The 13143-nt window shown below is 46.6% G+C and overlaps 1 pseudogene; it reads right to left on the bottom strand.

Moving 5' to 3' along the window:
• Window positions 1-12831, bottom strand: part of LOC146183231 (uncharacterized) — a 28241-nt pseudogene extending 15410 nt beyond the window's left edge.
• Between the last annotated feature and the right edge of the window lie 312 nt (window positions 12832-13143).

Here is a 13143-nt window from a genome sequence, read left to right on the forward strand (position 1 = left end):
GCTTCGCCGACAGCTTCGCAATTTCAAGCTCGAAGATGGCATCCTACTCCGCTTCGTGTATTGCCCTGATGGAACTCGCTGGATCCCGGTCGTGCCGCGTGTGCTTCGCCCACGTATACTGGCGGCTCTCCACGATGACGCTACTGCAGGTCACCTTGGTGCTGACAAAATCTACGACCACGTGAAAAAACGATTCTTTTGGCCTGGCCTATCTTCCAGCGTTGCCAAATATGTCGCATCCTGCCTTCTGTGCCAACGTCTCAAACGGCCGACTTCTTCGCCCGCTGGCCTTCTAAAACCTGTTCCCTGTCCCGCCACGCCATTCGACGTAGTCGGCATCGACTTATATGGTCCCCTACCTCTCTCCGATGGGGGTAACCACTGGATTATAACAGCTGTCGACCACCTTACACGCTACGCTGAGACAGCACCTCTACCGACCGGTTCCGCTCAAGAAGTAGCAAATTTCTTTTTGCGATCAGTTGTATTGCGTCATGGCGCTAATCGGGTACTCCTAAGTGACCGCGGGACGGCCTTAATTCTTATCGACAGTCGTTGCCGAAGTTCTTTACGCGCCATCCATCCTTCATAAGACAACCTCAAGCTACCATCTCCAGACTAACCGGCTGACTCAGCGATTTCACCGCACCTAATCGGATATGATCTTCATGTACATCACACCGGATCATCGAAATTGGGACACTATTCTACCATCCGTCACGTTCGCCTATAACACAGCAGTACAGCGGACTACCGGTTACTCTCCATTTTTCCTCGTTTATGGCCGTCCTCCCACTACAATTCTCGACGCTTCCTTCTTCTCTACGCCCGACTGCTCCACATCAGTACCTACCCAGTTCTTATCTCGTGTGGCCAGATGCCGTCATCTTGCCCGCCTCAACACAGCAGCGTGCCAGGAAGACCGCAAGAGTCGCTACGATTCTACGCATCGCGTGGTCTCTTATCGTCCGGGTGACGAAGTAGTGCTTTTTACACCACTGCGCACCACTGGCCTTAGTGACAAATTCCATCACCGCTACCTTGGTCCCTACGAGATCATCAGCCAAACTTCTCCAGTTAACTACAAAGTCACGCTTGTTGATCCCCCAGCCGATCGACGCCACCGTGGAACTGAAATTGTTCATGTTTCTCGATTGAAACAGTTTGTGCGCCGCGGTACATCGGTTAGTTAGGAGCGGCCAGGCTGGCCGCTTTCGACCCCCCCGGGCAGATTGTGTAAGCCTTCCGTGGACCTTCTTTCATTTGTACATGCCATGATCTTCTTCTTTCATTTGTACATACCATCATCATCGTCTCGCGGCGCCGGCTCCGGCGCGCGCCTGGATTCGTGATCGGATTAAAACGCTAGACAAGGCTTCGCTGTCCTTGCCGTCACGACCTCGCCGTCTCGACGTAGCCTTCTTTTACAGTATTTATTTGTTATATTTACAAGGTCCTTACATGAGGGTCAAGTGCCCAGAGACTGGGGGACTGCTAGAGTGAAACCGCTTCATAAAAGTGGAGACAAACGATTAATCAATAACTACCGCCCTATTTCCCTCACATCAACTGCTTGTAAACTACTTGAACACATAATTCACAATCACATATCAAACTTTCTCGAAGTTAATAATTGTTTTACTAAATATCAGCATGGATTTAGGAGGGGTTACTCAACTCGTACACAGTTAAACTATACATGGTTTCGCCTCGTCAATTAACAATGGAACGCAGATTGATGCCGTATTTATGGAGAGTCTCGAAAGCTTTTGATAAGGTTACTCACGAAAAGTTAATTTATAAACTGGATACAATACTTCATAACAAACAATTAGTAAAATGGATTTCAGCTTACCTTTCAAATAGAGAACAATTCGTTGTCTTTAACCGTCATTCTTCTGAAAGGCTTACAGTTCACTCTGGCGTCCCTCAAGGCTCTGTTCTTGGTCCTCTGTTTTCAATATATATCAATGATATTGTCGTTAACATTCCTGTAAAAATTAAACTTTACGCTGATGACTGTGTTATTTATACAGAAGTGAGAAATGTATCTGATCAACAACTACTTAATAGTGCGTTACAAAGAGTTTTCGCATGGTGTGAAGCATGGTAAATGTCCATTAACTTTGAAAAACTGTACTAATGAGAATCACACACAAAAAGAAAGTCTTACCCTTCGATTATTGTATTAACGGCAGGACACTAACTGAAATGACAGAATATAAATATCTAGGGCTCTGGGTCAGTAACAATCTTAGTTGGAATAAACATGTTGATCCCATAACGTGTGACGCTTTCAGTAAACTCTTTTTCTTGAGACGGGCATTGAGCTTGTCTACCCCATCTGTACGCCTGCTTGCTTACAAATCTATTGTTCTGCCTACCTTAGATTATGCTTCTATCATTTGGGACCCGTTCACACAAACTAACATGAATAAATTAGAGAAAGTTCAAAAGAGCGCGGCACGATATATATATATATATATATATATATATATATATATATATATATATATATATATATATATATATATATATATATATATAACAATTACCGTCCTACATCAGTAACACACCTTTTAATTCAAGCTGGCCTTCCGACAATAACTGAGCGAAATCGCTGTGCACGATTTAAATTTCTATACCAATTAATTAAAAGACACTACAGATCAGAACTCACTGATTTGCTGATTTTTTCGTCCGGATACGCAACCCCACAACGACACCAGCTAACTTGAACACCTTTTCGCGTTCGAAATAACTGCTTTAAATACTCATTCCTTCCACGAACTATTTCCGATTGGAATAACCTCACTAACAATGAAGTGCTGCAGCCATCACTGACGTTGTTCTCGCGAGATATCACCTAGTTTCCTTTTATTGAATTTGTTATTTCACTGCTGTGTTGTATGTTTGGTTTTATTCCTAATTGTGCAGAAGAGCTTCAACTTACTCTGTAATTATTGTTTATTTTTGCCTGTTTTGTTAAACTGCTTAGTTTGTATTCCCACCCTGCTAAAATCCCAACACTGGGATTGCAGTATCAATAAATAATAAATAAATAAATAAATGCTCTCTGCTGGCTTGCCAATTTGAAAGACCCCTCCGGCTGCCTTGCCCGATGGAGCCAACGTCTTCAAGAATTTTACACTTCTGTAGTCTAACAAGTCTGGCCCTAAGCAGTTCGTTATGATTGCTCCCATGAAAGAAAGCGACGACTTCTTGGGACCGGTAAGCGCCAGCAATTCGCACAACAGCAGCGCATGGATCCTAAATTACAAAATCTAGTAGTACCTGGAAAGCGAGACTACTTCCCCTCCTCCTATCTGTCATCCTTCGCATTATACAACGGCATCTTCGTAAAGAACTCCACAGCCAATAGGACCGGTCATCTTCTTGTTCCGAAAAACCTCACAGAAGAAATTCTGATAGCGTCCCACGATGGGCCTATAGGTTTTGCACGAAAATTGCGTCGTGTTCAAGAGGATTATTGGCCGCGATTGACTGCCAAATTGCACTTTACGTGAAAGCGTGCCGTGAATATCAGCGACTCAAGACGCCCCCGATCAAACCAGCTGGGCTACTGAACTCCATACCGTCCCCGACAATGCCTGTTACATGATCCTATGTTGGAGCAAAAGCCCTATCAAATGGCACCGCAGCAGAAGTCGCCAAGTTCGTCGAATGCCTTTTCCTGCGACACGGCTCCTCCGAAGTGCTCAACATGGGCAGGGGAACAGCATTTACGGCGGAGCTCGCGCAAGCCATTTTCCCGCCGGGGCGGCGCAGTGGTTACGGCGCTCGACTCCTGTGCCCAAGAATGCGGGATTGAATCCCGGCCCAGCGGCTTTTTGAAGCAGGCGAAAATCAAGACGCTCGTGTGCTGTGCGATGTCAGTGCACAATAAAGAACCCCAGGTGGTCGAAACTTCCGGAGTCTGCGGCGTCTTTCCTGAGTTGCTTTGGGACGTTAAACCCCACAAACCAAACCAGACAAAGCCATTTCGACCTACAGTCATACAAACCACCGACGTTCAAAAGCGTGCTATCCCAAGGCCAATGGACTAACGTAGCGCCTCAACAAAACGATCGTAGACGTGATCGCCATGTACGGGGACGCCGAACGCAGGACCTGGAACGCTATCCTGCAGCACGTGATCTTCGCGTGTAACACGGCAGTCCAGGAGACCACCAGAGCGACCCCGTTCAAGCTTTTGTACGGCAGGGAGACAACAACGATGCTCGACGCCTTACGTACGTGACAGACGAAGACAACCTCGACGTCGCCGCCTACCTGCAGCGTGCAGAGGATGCCCGACGACTCGCCCGGCTGCGTATTAAAGACCAGCAACGCACCGACGCTCGCCGATACAACTTCTGATGACGCAACGCAGGGCACAAGCAAGGCGATCAAGTGTGAGTGTTGGCACTGATTCACCGCCGTGGACTCAGTAAAAAGCTTTTACGGCGATAATTTGGCCCATACAAGGCCCTTGGCCGAGTTGGGCAATTGGACTACGAAGTCGTTCTTGACGGCGCGGCAGTTTCCCAGCGGCGCAGCGCGCACCAAGCTGTGGATGTTTTAAGCCCTATTACACGGGCTAAAGGCCCTAGATGTTTTAATTTTCGATGTTTTTGTTTACCTTTCTCTGTTTATTTTGAAAGCATCGAGGCGATGCTTTTTTGAGGGGAGAGTAATGCCGCGAGGCACTTGAATCTTTGTTGTTTTTAACTGCCGTCGGCTTGCGAACTTACCACGATGATTGTGGAGCACTGGCCAATTTTAGTGCTCTTTGTTTGTTCATGCTCAGTATTGCGAAACGCGCCTTCATCACTTTCGTTGTAGCGCGAGATGAGCCGAGATTAGTCTGGAATCCCCGCAGGAAAGCGCAACTGTTTTCGTATAATTCCGGACTTTTCCCTTATCCCTTGGCTGGTTTATCTAGATGTTGCTACGCCGACTTTAAATTGGGTACTGCCGAATGCAACGAGAATTTGTAGTTCGTCGTCCGCCGAGCCCTCTTGTTATCGTAGCCGCCGATATTGCTTGGTTCTTTAGCGGGCGCAAGTCAACCCAATCAATAGTTTATTCCAGCGACATTCAAGGCTCCTCGATTGTGCTTACGGCCTTGTCCCTAACATTTGACATTATAGTTAACATGATTCGCCTTTCTTAAGGCGAAAGCCTTTTATGGGTCATGACTTGCTGGCGTGTCCGTGAGTCCGCGGCAGCTGTCAATCTTCAAAAGGATTAGGTTGGTTTCAGTACTGATAGTTAATCGATCAATGCAAGTCATGGCCCCCTTCATTTTTCTCCGCTCGCCCTGACCACCAAAAGAACGGTTACTTTCGTCTTGCAGAACGGTTACTTTCGCCAATTCATTTCTGCCAAAAACTTCATCTGAATGGAACAAATACGTTAAATAACTCGGTAAGCTGCTCCTGAATGACGTTATTGCTGTTCACATTCTTGTTGTACTCTGCCTCCTTTACCTGCCCTTTAATTTGTTGTTTATCATTGCTCTTTTAGGCTTTGCGTTTTATTTCTATTAGTGCATACAATGTTTCATATTTTTAGTTTGGTATGTTTGCCAAACTCTTTCAAATTGTACTTCTGGTATTATTAACGCGAAAGCTTTACTTCGCTATGTTCGCAGATTTCTGTCCGCAGACCGTGTCCGGAGAATCGTGTCCGCAGCAGTTGCGGGTAATTGAGAAGTGGTAGAGGTTAATGAGGGGTGTCGATCGATAGAGGCTGACGTAGTGTGTTTGCAGAAAAAATAATGAGGCCAATAAGTTAATTAGGTAATTAATTAGAATAACTGGTTAACAGGAAAGAAAAAGCGCAGTATGTTCTGTGGACACCTGAACCACGCCGTAAGGGAAGGGAGGAAGGTGGGAGTGAAAGCGGAGAGAAACGGGTGCCGAAGTGGATATGATGTCAAGAATGTGACGTCACGCAACGGAAGTAGAGCCGAAAAAAAAGGGCATAGGAAGGGAATTGGCGCGCAATTTGAAAGTACCAGACTAAAATGGGCAAACAAGAAGCGAATTAAGCTACTAGAATCATCCAAAAGCAACCAACAGCCGCATTCGGGCTTTCGCATTACTCCAGTGTAAATTCTGCAGTGTTCTTTAATTATTATATGCCTTTTTGATTTGTTCTTTCTTCAAGTTTTCGCTCGCCCCTCGCCTAATGTTTACCCTAAAAGTAATGTAAATAAATAAATAAGTAAATATTGTAGTAGTAGCTGTATGAACATTAGTCAAGATAATTAGTTACTTAGGCAACGCTAATGGGTTAATTAGTCAATAATTACTTAATTGTAATTAAATAATTAGTCAATAATGATTTATTGGTTAATTAATAAGAGTTCATTAGAATTTTTTGACGCCCGCCAACACTGCCATTAGTATACCACAAAAAGCTGCTCTTTACCTCAAAACCCCTATTTTTAAAGGTTAGTGATCACCTTCGTTGAAGCACGCAGTATATAGTTGAATATACCAGATGTCCCAGCTAACATGTGCAAAAGGGTTAAAAATAAAATATTGGAGATAGGCTAGGGAAAACAGTTGCATAGAGCTGCCAGCCATCGTTCACCACAGTCAATTCACAGTTTAGGAAATAGTTAATTACGTTAATTCTTTTCATTTACTTAATCTTGACTTCACATGCTAAATGTTATTTGCAAAGTTGGAGGGCACCTTCAGAAACCCTCATTACATTTATTCGCGATAAAGAAAGTCGCAGGTGTATCTTTTTCTAACTCCAGAGAAAACCTGCGAATGACAAGAAAAAAATCACGTGACTAGCGCCTTTGCGCGCCACGACTGCGCTGCTCTCAGCTGTGGCTTGAGTGAAGATGAAATCAGCTGCGGCCGTAGCTGCAAGACCCCGTTTTCAGCGGCAAGCCGATATGTCTGCGGTGGTTTCTTCGCCCGACACATGAGACAGTCGGTGCATGTGACGGTGCAAGTCGCGGCGAGCTGGCTGAGCGGGCTGCAGCCTTCGCTACCTCATCAGCCTAGCGCTGGAACTGGGACTCAGGGCCGTCGAGACACAGCCGCCGGTGAGTTTGGCTCACTCAATCCACGGTTGAGAGCAGCACAATCGTGGCGTGCTAATGCGCTTGTCACGTGATTGGTTTTCAATTTCGCGGGCTTTCTTTGGAGCTCGGAAAAGCAGATATACCGTTATCGCAAGTAAATGGAATGGGGGCCTCTTCAACTTTGCTAATTACATTTAATATCAACGCCAATTTTAAGAAAATTCGAAAAATTAAATTAAATAACTAAATAATTATCTCCGAAACAAATTGCCTATGGTGCGCAAGATTGCTGGCAGCTGTATGCAACTGGTTTCCCTATCTCAAATAGTTAAGCACGAAATTGAAGGGGAAATGAGGGGCTAGTTATAACACAGGAAGGAAAGAAAACAACAGATGGCGAGGGGAAGGGAAGCGAACATGATTTTTTAAACTCGTTTTGTTATTGGCCTTACTTAGTACTGTGATAATTCAATCCAAAGTCGAAAGAAAAACAACGCGCCGATGGTGGGAGCTGAATACACGATGTTCGAATATCGCGCCCGGTGCTCTTACCAACTGAGCTACATCGACAGCTGTCCAACCTTCTACATATTCCGTATTAATGTTGCCTATTACCGAGCCTTGAGGGTGTTGAGGAGGTCACGGGTTCGGTCCCCACAATCGGCGCGTTTTTTTTTCTTTCTACTTTCGATTTAATTGCCTTTCACCCTAAATTGATTAGAGTAGCAAATATAGAATAAAAAATTCTTGGGACTTTTAGTTTAGCGCTACCGCTTACCGCTACCGTCTACCGCCACCGCGCGAGTGTCAGTACGCATGCGCAGATCACCCCGATGGCGACAGATGGCGCCACGTTCCTGTCAAATTCCGACGGACTCCGCACGCAGGGACCAATCAGCGCGTGCTGTGCTGGCGGCGGGCGGTAGCGGTAGACGGCCACGGTAAGCGACAGCAGTAAACTAAATGTATCTATAATTATGCGGCCTAATGTATCTATAATTATAATTATGCGGCCGCGCGAAGCGAAATACCGGTTATAGTGCATTTTTAAAATTAGCTCAGCGAATACACGAAACAGCAACTGCCCTTCCCTGCGCGGCACCAGGCTGCTCTGCGTGGCACAGCACGTCGCACCATGTGTTTAGGGTGCGACACACGCGCGCGCTCCATGCTTGCGCAGCGGAGGAGCGATGTCGTGAGCAGCGGGCGGGCTGCCACAACAGCGCCACAACAGCGCCACAGCCGTGACAACGCACTAAAAACTTTCAGCATCACCGCGCGGCTTGCTTTCCAACCAAAAAGTATCATTCATAGAGGCTTCGCATTCTTTGTGGGAAAGCAAAGAGCCAAATGATGTTTCAGCATACCGCGTGGAGCGCGGCTGCAGAGGTTAGCGCGATAGCCTTCGCGGGGGTGGCGGTCGGGGTGATTTTCAAGGTCGCACTGCGCGCGATATGCTAAAGTTAATTAAGCTTGCCATGGATTTGGTAGGCTGATTTTCATTCACTGATTATTAAGGCGTTTTTGAAAGGGAAGCTACCAATCTGGCGTGTATTTTCACCTGAAAAAAAAAAAAACTGATGTTTTATTAGAATGCTGTGCCGCTTTTATATTTTCGTGGCCCCCGCGCGGCTTACGTTACAAGCGGTCGACGCTATGTATTGTCCTTCTTACAGGTCCTGAAAGGCCCCACTAAACTTTCCTCTCGAAGCCAGCCTGCTACGATGCATTGCGACATGAGCTGATGTCCTCGCCAATTTTTCGTCATTACGACCCTACTGCGCCTACGGAACCCCACACTGATGCCAGCGGTGTCGGCCTCGGTGCGGTCCTCGCCCAGCGCAAGCTTTGCTGCTCCGAATACAGTGTAGCCTACGCCAGCCGTGCTGTTACAAAAGTGGAGTCCAATTACTACATTACCGAAATGGAGTGCTAAGCAATGGCGAGGGTTATTACAAAATTCCGGCCTTGCTTGTACGGCCACTCCTTCGAGGGCTTGATCACGAGGGGAACGGGAAGTAACGCGGGTTTTATGTTTGTGACGTCACAAACGCAGTGTCGCCCGCAGAAATTGTCTGAATAAGGCCACGAAAACTGTACGAATGAATTATTGCACGGCGCCCAAAGTTGGTGGAATGCGTCAGGGCACAGAGGAAATCGTACAGTAAAAATTTTACCGTCACCCTTTAAGCAGGTTATGCACCGCTTGTATGACTTGTAGGCGAATGCACATACCTCTCACGTTGGTAAGGAACTTGGCGAGTAACACGTCGTATGCCTTCGACCGGTCGGCAGCCACCACGGTATGTAGAAGGTGACCATGAGGCGTAACATGTATGACGTCTTCATCTAGTATAGCAAACCAGTTTTATACGTCAAGGCTGGTACGAAAACCAATTTGTCGAGCACGGAATTTTGTTGACTTTCCAGCCGCAATGACAGGCGGGCGGCTGCATTTTTTTTTTCATAAATCTTGCAAATTGTGGGCTAGTGAGATAGGCTACAAAGATTAGAGTTGAACAAGGCTTTCCCGCCTTTGGCATTGGGGTCACTGCCGAGTGTTTCAAGCCGAGTCGGATTTCTCCTCGCCATACTGAATTTACCACATCCTAAAGGCTGTTAATTGCATCTCCTTCTAAATTCTTGAAGCCCTCATAAGGAACTTTGTCATGTACAGGTGCAATTTCACCATTCGCTTCTTCGACAGCAGCCCATAACCCGAATTCGGTAAGCTGTGATACTATCTTTGTCGAAGGATGGGCCGGACACTGTGCAAGATTCCGGAAGGAAGAGACTTCAGCCTCACCTGAAAACTACTCTGGCGGGAGCAGTAATGCGAGCCTAATACCTTATGCATGATTTTTGATCTGCCGCTTCTTTTGAATACCACAGAAAGTCCTTAGAAGAGCCCTGTTAGTCGTTCTTAAGCCTAAACGACTGCACCATTTTTCATAACGGCGTACATGCGCTGTCCTCTTCGCACGTCTTCAGGATGCCGAGCAGCCTGTATATCGGCCTGTTTCCGACGTGCCCAAAGTTGCAGAAAGTAAAGGTCAGTAGTTGGCTGATCATCGTCCACTGTCGTTGTAATTCTGTGACCCTGGAGTATACCGTTTGAAGGGTGGACACAAGAGTATACGGGCTAACTGAATGAGTCATCGGTGGCGTGATGAATGGCTTCAAGTGACCGATAAATGCCCGCTTTGAGGTGCTTCACCGGGACTGTGTGATATAAAACACCTGCTGTGGACCCTCTACGGAATCCGTCAGACAGTGCTACCTAAGGAAAGTAGGCCTGCTGTGGAACAGTGAATGTGACTGCCGCAAATGAATGTTAGAAAATCAGTTTATCGGGAACTTCTGCGAATATTTAAGAGAGTCCAGCTTACACTCCTTCTAACTTTCTGCTACTTCCCGTTCCCCTTTTCAACACGCCTGATAGCAAACGTCTCGAATAAAAAAAAAAATCTGAACGAGTTCGAGTACCCTGCCGTACATAAACCCAATGTGTTACAGAAGCTTTCATTTCAACTTTTCTTCACTTGCCCCGAATTAAAAACTGCGCCAATGGGGGCAGGGTCATTATCCTGGACATCTAATTCTGCCTGCCATTGTGGCGCACCAGGGCTCTTCCACAGGGTCAGGTCTGATGAGTGGGGTCATGTTGCAGGCAGTGTTGCGACACCTGGCGATTTTAGCAGTATAAACTTCATTCTGTGGAGGCAGTGTGAACCTAATCACTCCTTTTGTAATCATGTCCCCAAAAGAGTATGCGTGGCGTTAGCATTTCCACCTGTTAGTATTGGAGTGCTAGGGTGTAATGACGAAATGTTTAACCCATTCAATATTAATTGCTCTGTTTCTGGAACTAGTACACGAACACTAGCACCAGTGGCGTTTTTTTTTTTATTTGGACGCGTGAGTACTACAACTGCTTTCTGCTGAATGCTGCACAAGTTAAGTGGCGTTTGTAGTATGGTGACCTAATATTTCATAACGGCGTGCCTGTACCGGCACTCGGTTCGCCTCGATTTTCCCATGAAAACTGAGTGGGAAGGTAGTGATAGGGTACTCCTTTACAAAGACTGTCGCCGCTCAGCCAAGCGGTCATGGGAACACTATTGATTAGATTTAGCTTACCGTGTTCCGCGATCCGCCACCATGACCCGCTACCGTGAGTGGGCAGGGCGCACAAGCTGATTGGTCCCGACGCGGCAGGTCTATGTGCCGACATCCAGTATGTGGTGTCATCTAGCAAGCGTTTCTTTATGTCTCTTTTTAAATTTTCGTTTGTTGTTGGGCAATATACGTGCTTTCTTCTGTCGCAGCTGTGAAATTTGTGCTGCAAGCATCGCCATTTCCTTATCTATGACATCCTGCTGGCGTGTACAATTCTCAAGTTCCAGAAATTCATCTTCAGCGAATGCCAGCGTCCTGCATTTTTTTTTTTTTTTTTTGTGTCGCTCACTCTTCAGAGCTGAAGCAAAAGATGCACTTTTCTGGTCATCCGCCGTGACAAGGTCGTCTTCTTCAGTGGTATCATCAAACAACTCTTTCGACACAGCGGCAAATTTCTTTTCAGCAACTGCCGGTGCCCACTATTCCGTCGCCCAGCACTTGCTTAACTCTATCTTTCGCTTTTTCGTCGGACACTGAGAGGAAGTAATATCATGATAATTAGATTTCCATAGTCCGCACTTGAATTTCGCCTCGCCCGATTCAGTTACGCAGTCTGGGTTAACTCCATATGAACATAATTTCTGCAAATGGCTTTCTTTTTAGCACCTGTAACATATCATTGGTCTAGGTTTGTACGTTTTGGGTCGCACTATCCAACCGTTGTAGTAGAATTTATCCGGAAGAGTGTTTGGTCTCTACAATATGACCGGAAAAGTGCCACTGCTCTCCATACGACGTGCGGTCAACACAGTATGTGTTCCCGATATGAACTCTCTTACGACCGTCTCCGGGGAATAATGGAAGTATATCGCTCCATGCTTGGACCTACCGCAAAGCAAGTCTGCGCCGGAAGCGCTTTCTAGAAGATACTCTTCGGACGTGACTGGAATTTGTGTTACTGTGAACATTTGCGGAAGACAAAGGTAATGTTCAACAGCCCTGGGAATGAGCAGCAGTTTACGTTACGTAGCGAAGCACTGGAAGTAGTAGGCGAATATGTCTACTTAGGACAGGCAGTAACCGCAGATATGGACCATGAAAGGGAAATAACAAGGAGAATAAGTGTTGTATCCTTATTTCTTGTTTCAGTTTCGTTTCTTTCAGTTTACATATCGTCATCGTCATTAAATATGATTCCCTATATAAGTGACTTCACTGTGACGAATAAAGGAGGGTTTTCTGCATACTGCGCTTGCGTGGTCCCGTGTCATGAGTCTGGTCTGAATCAGACACCACATATTGGCGACGAGGATGGGATTGATCAGCTTCTCCCCAATCAGGTTTACCTTGTGGTCCCATCACAGCTTCTTGTTCTGATGAAGTGGCTCTGGGGGACCAGTCCGACCCAGAGGCGAAAACGACGGTGGCTCGATCGTGTCGGTCAGCAAGGCCCGTTCTTCCTCCTCATCCTCGAACTCTTTTGCGTTGGCCTCGGCATCATCCTCGGCGGCCGACAGATGCTCTTCTTCCTCCTCTTCGATGGCGGCGGTGGTCTTCTTGCCCGCAGTGGCAGCCTTGCGGCCTCGCGCACTCTTGCGACCGCTCCCGCGGCCCTTGGCTTTGCTTGTCTTCTTGGCCGTCGTGGCTGCGTCCGCCATCTTGTCCCGGTCATGCGTCTGGTCTGAATCAGACACCACAATAAGATTGTGATGGAGCGCATTTGGTAAGCACTCGCAGATTATGACTAGCAGCTTACCGGTATCGCTCAAGAGGAAAGTATACAACAGTTGCATCTTACCTGTACTCACCTATGGCGCTGAAATGTGGAGGCTAACCAAGAGGGTTCTACTTAAGTTGAGGACAACCCAGAGGGCTATGGAACGAAAAATGGTGGGGGTATACCATTAAGAGATAAGAAGCGTGCAGAGTGGGTCAGAGAAATAACTCAAGTTAGTGACATTCTGGTGAAAATT

This window comes from Amblyomma maculatum, chromosome 7, assembly GCF_055883805.1.
Source record: "Amblyomma maculatum isolate TAMU_Amacu chromosome 7, ASM5588380v1, whole genome shotgun sequence".
Taxonomy (NCBI): domain Eukaryota; kingdom Metazoa; phylum Arthropoda; class Arachnida; order Ixodida; family Ixodidae; genus Amblyomma; species Amblyomma maculatum.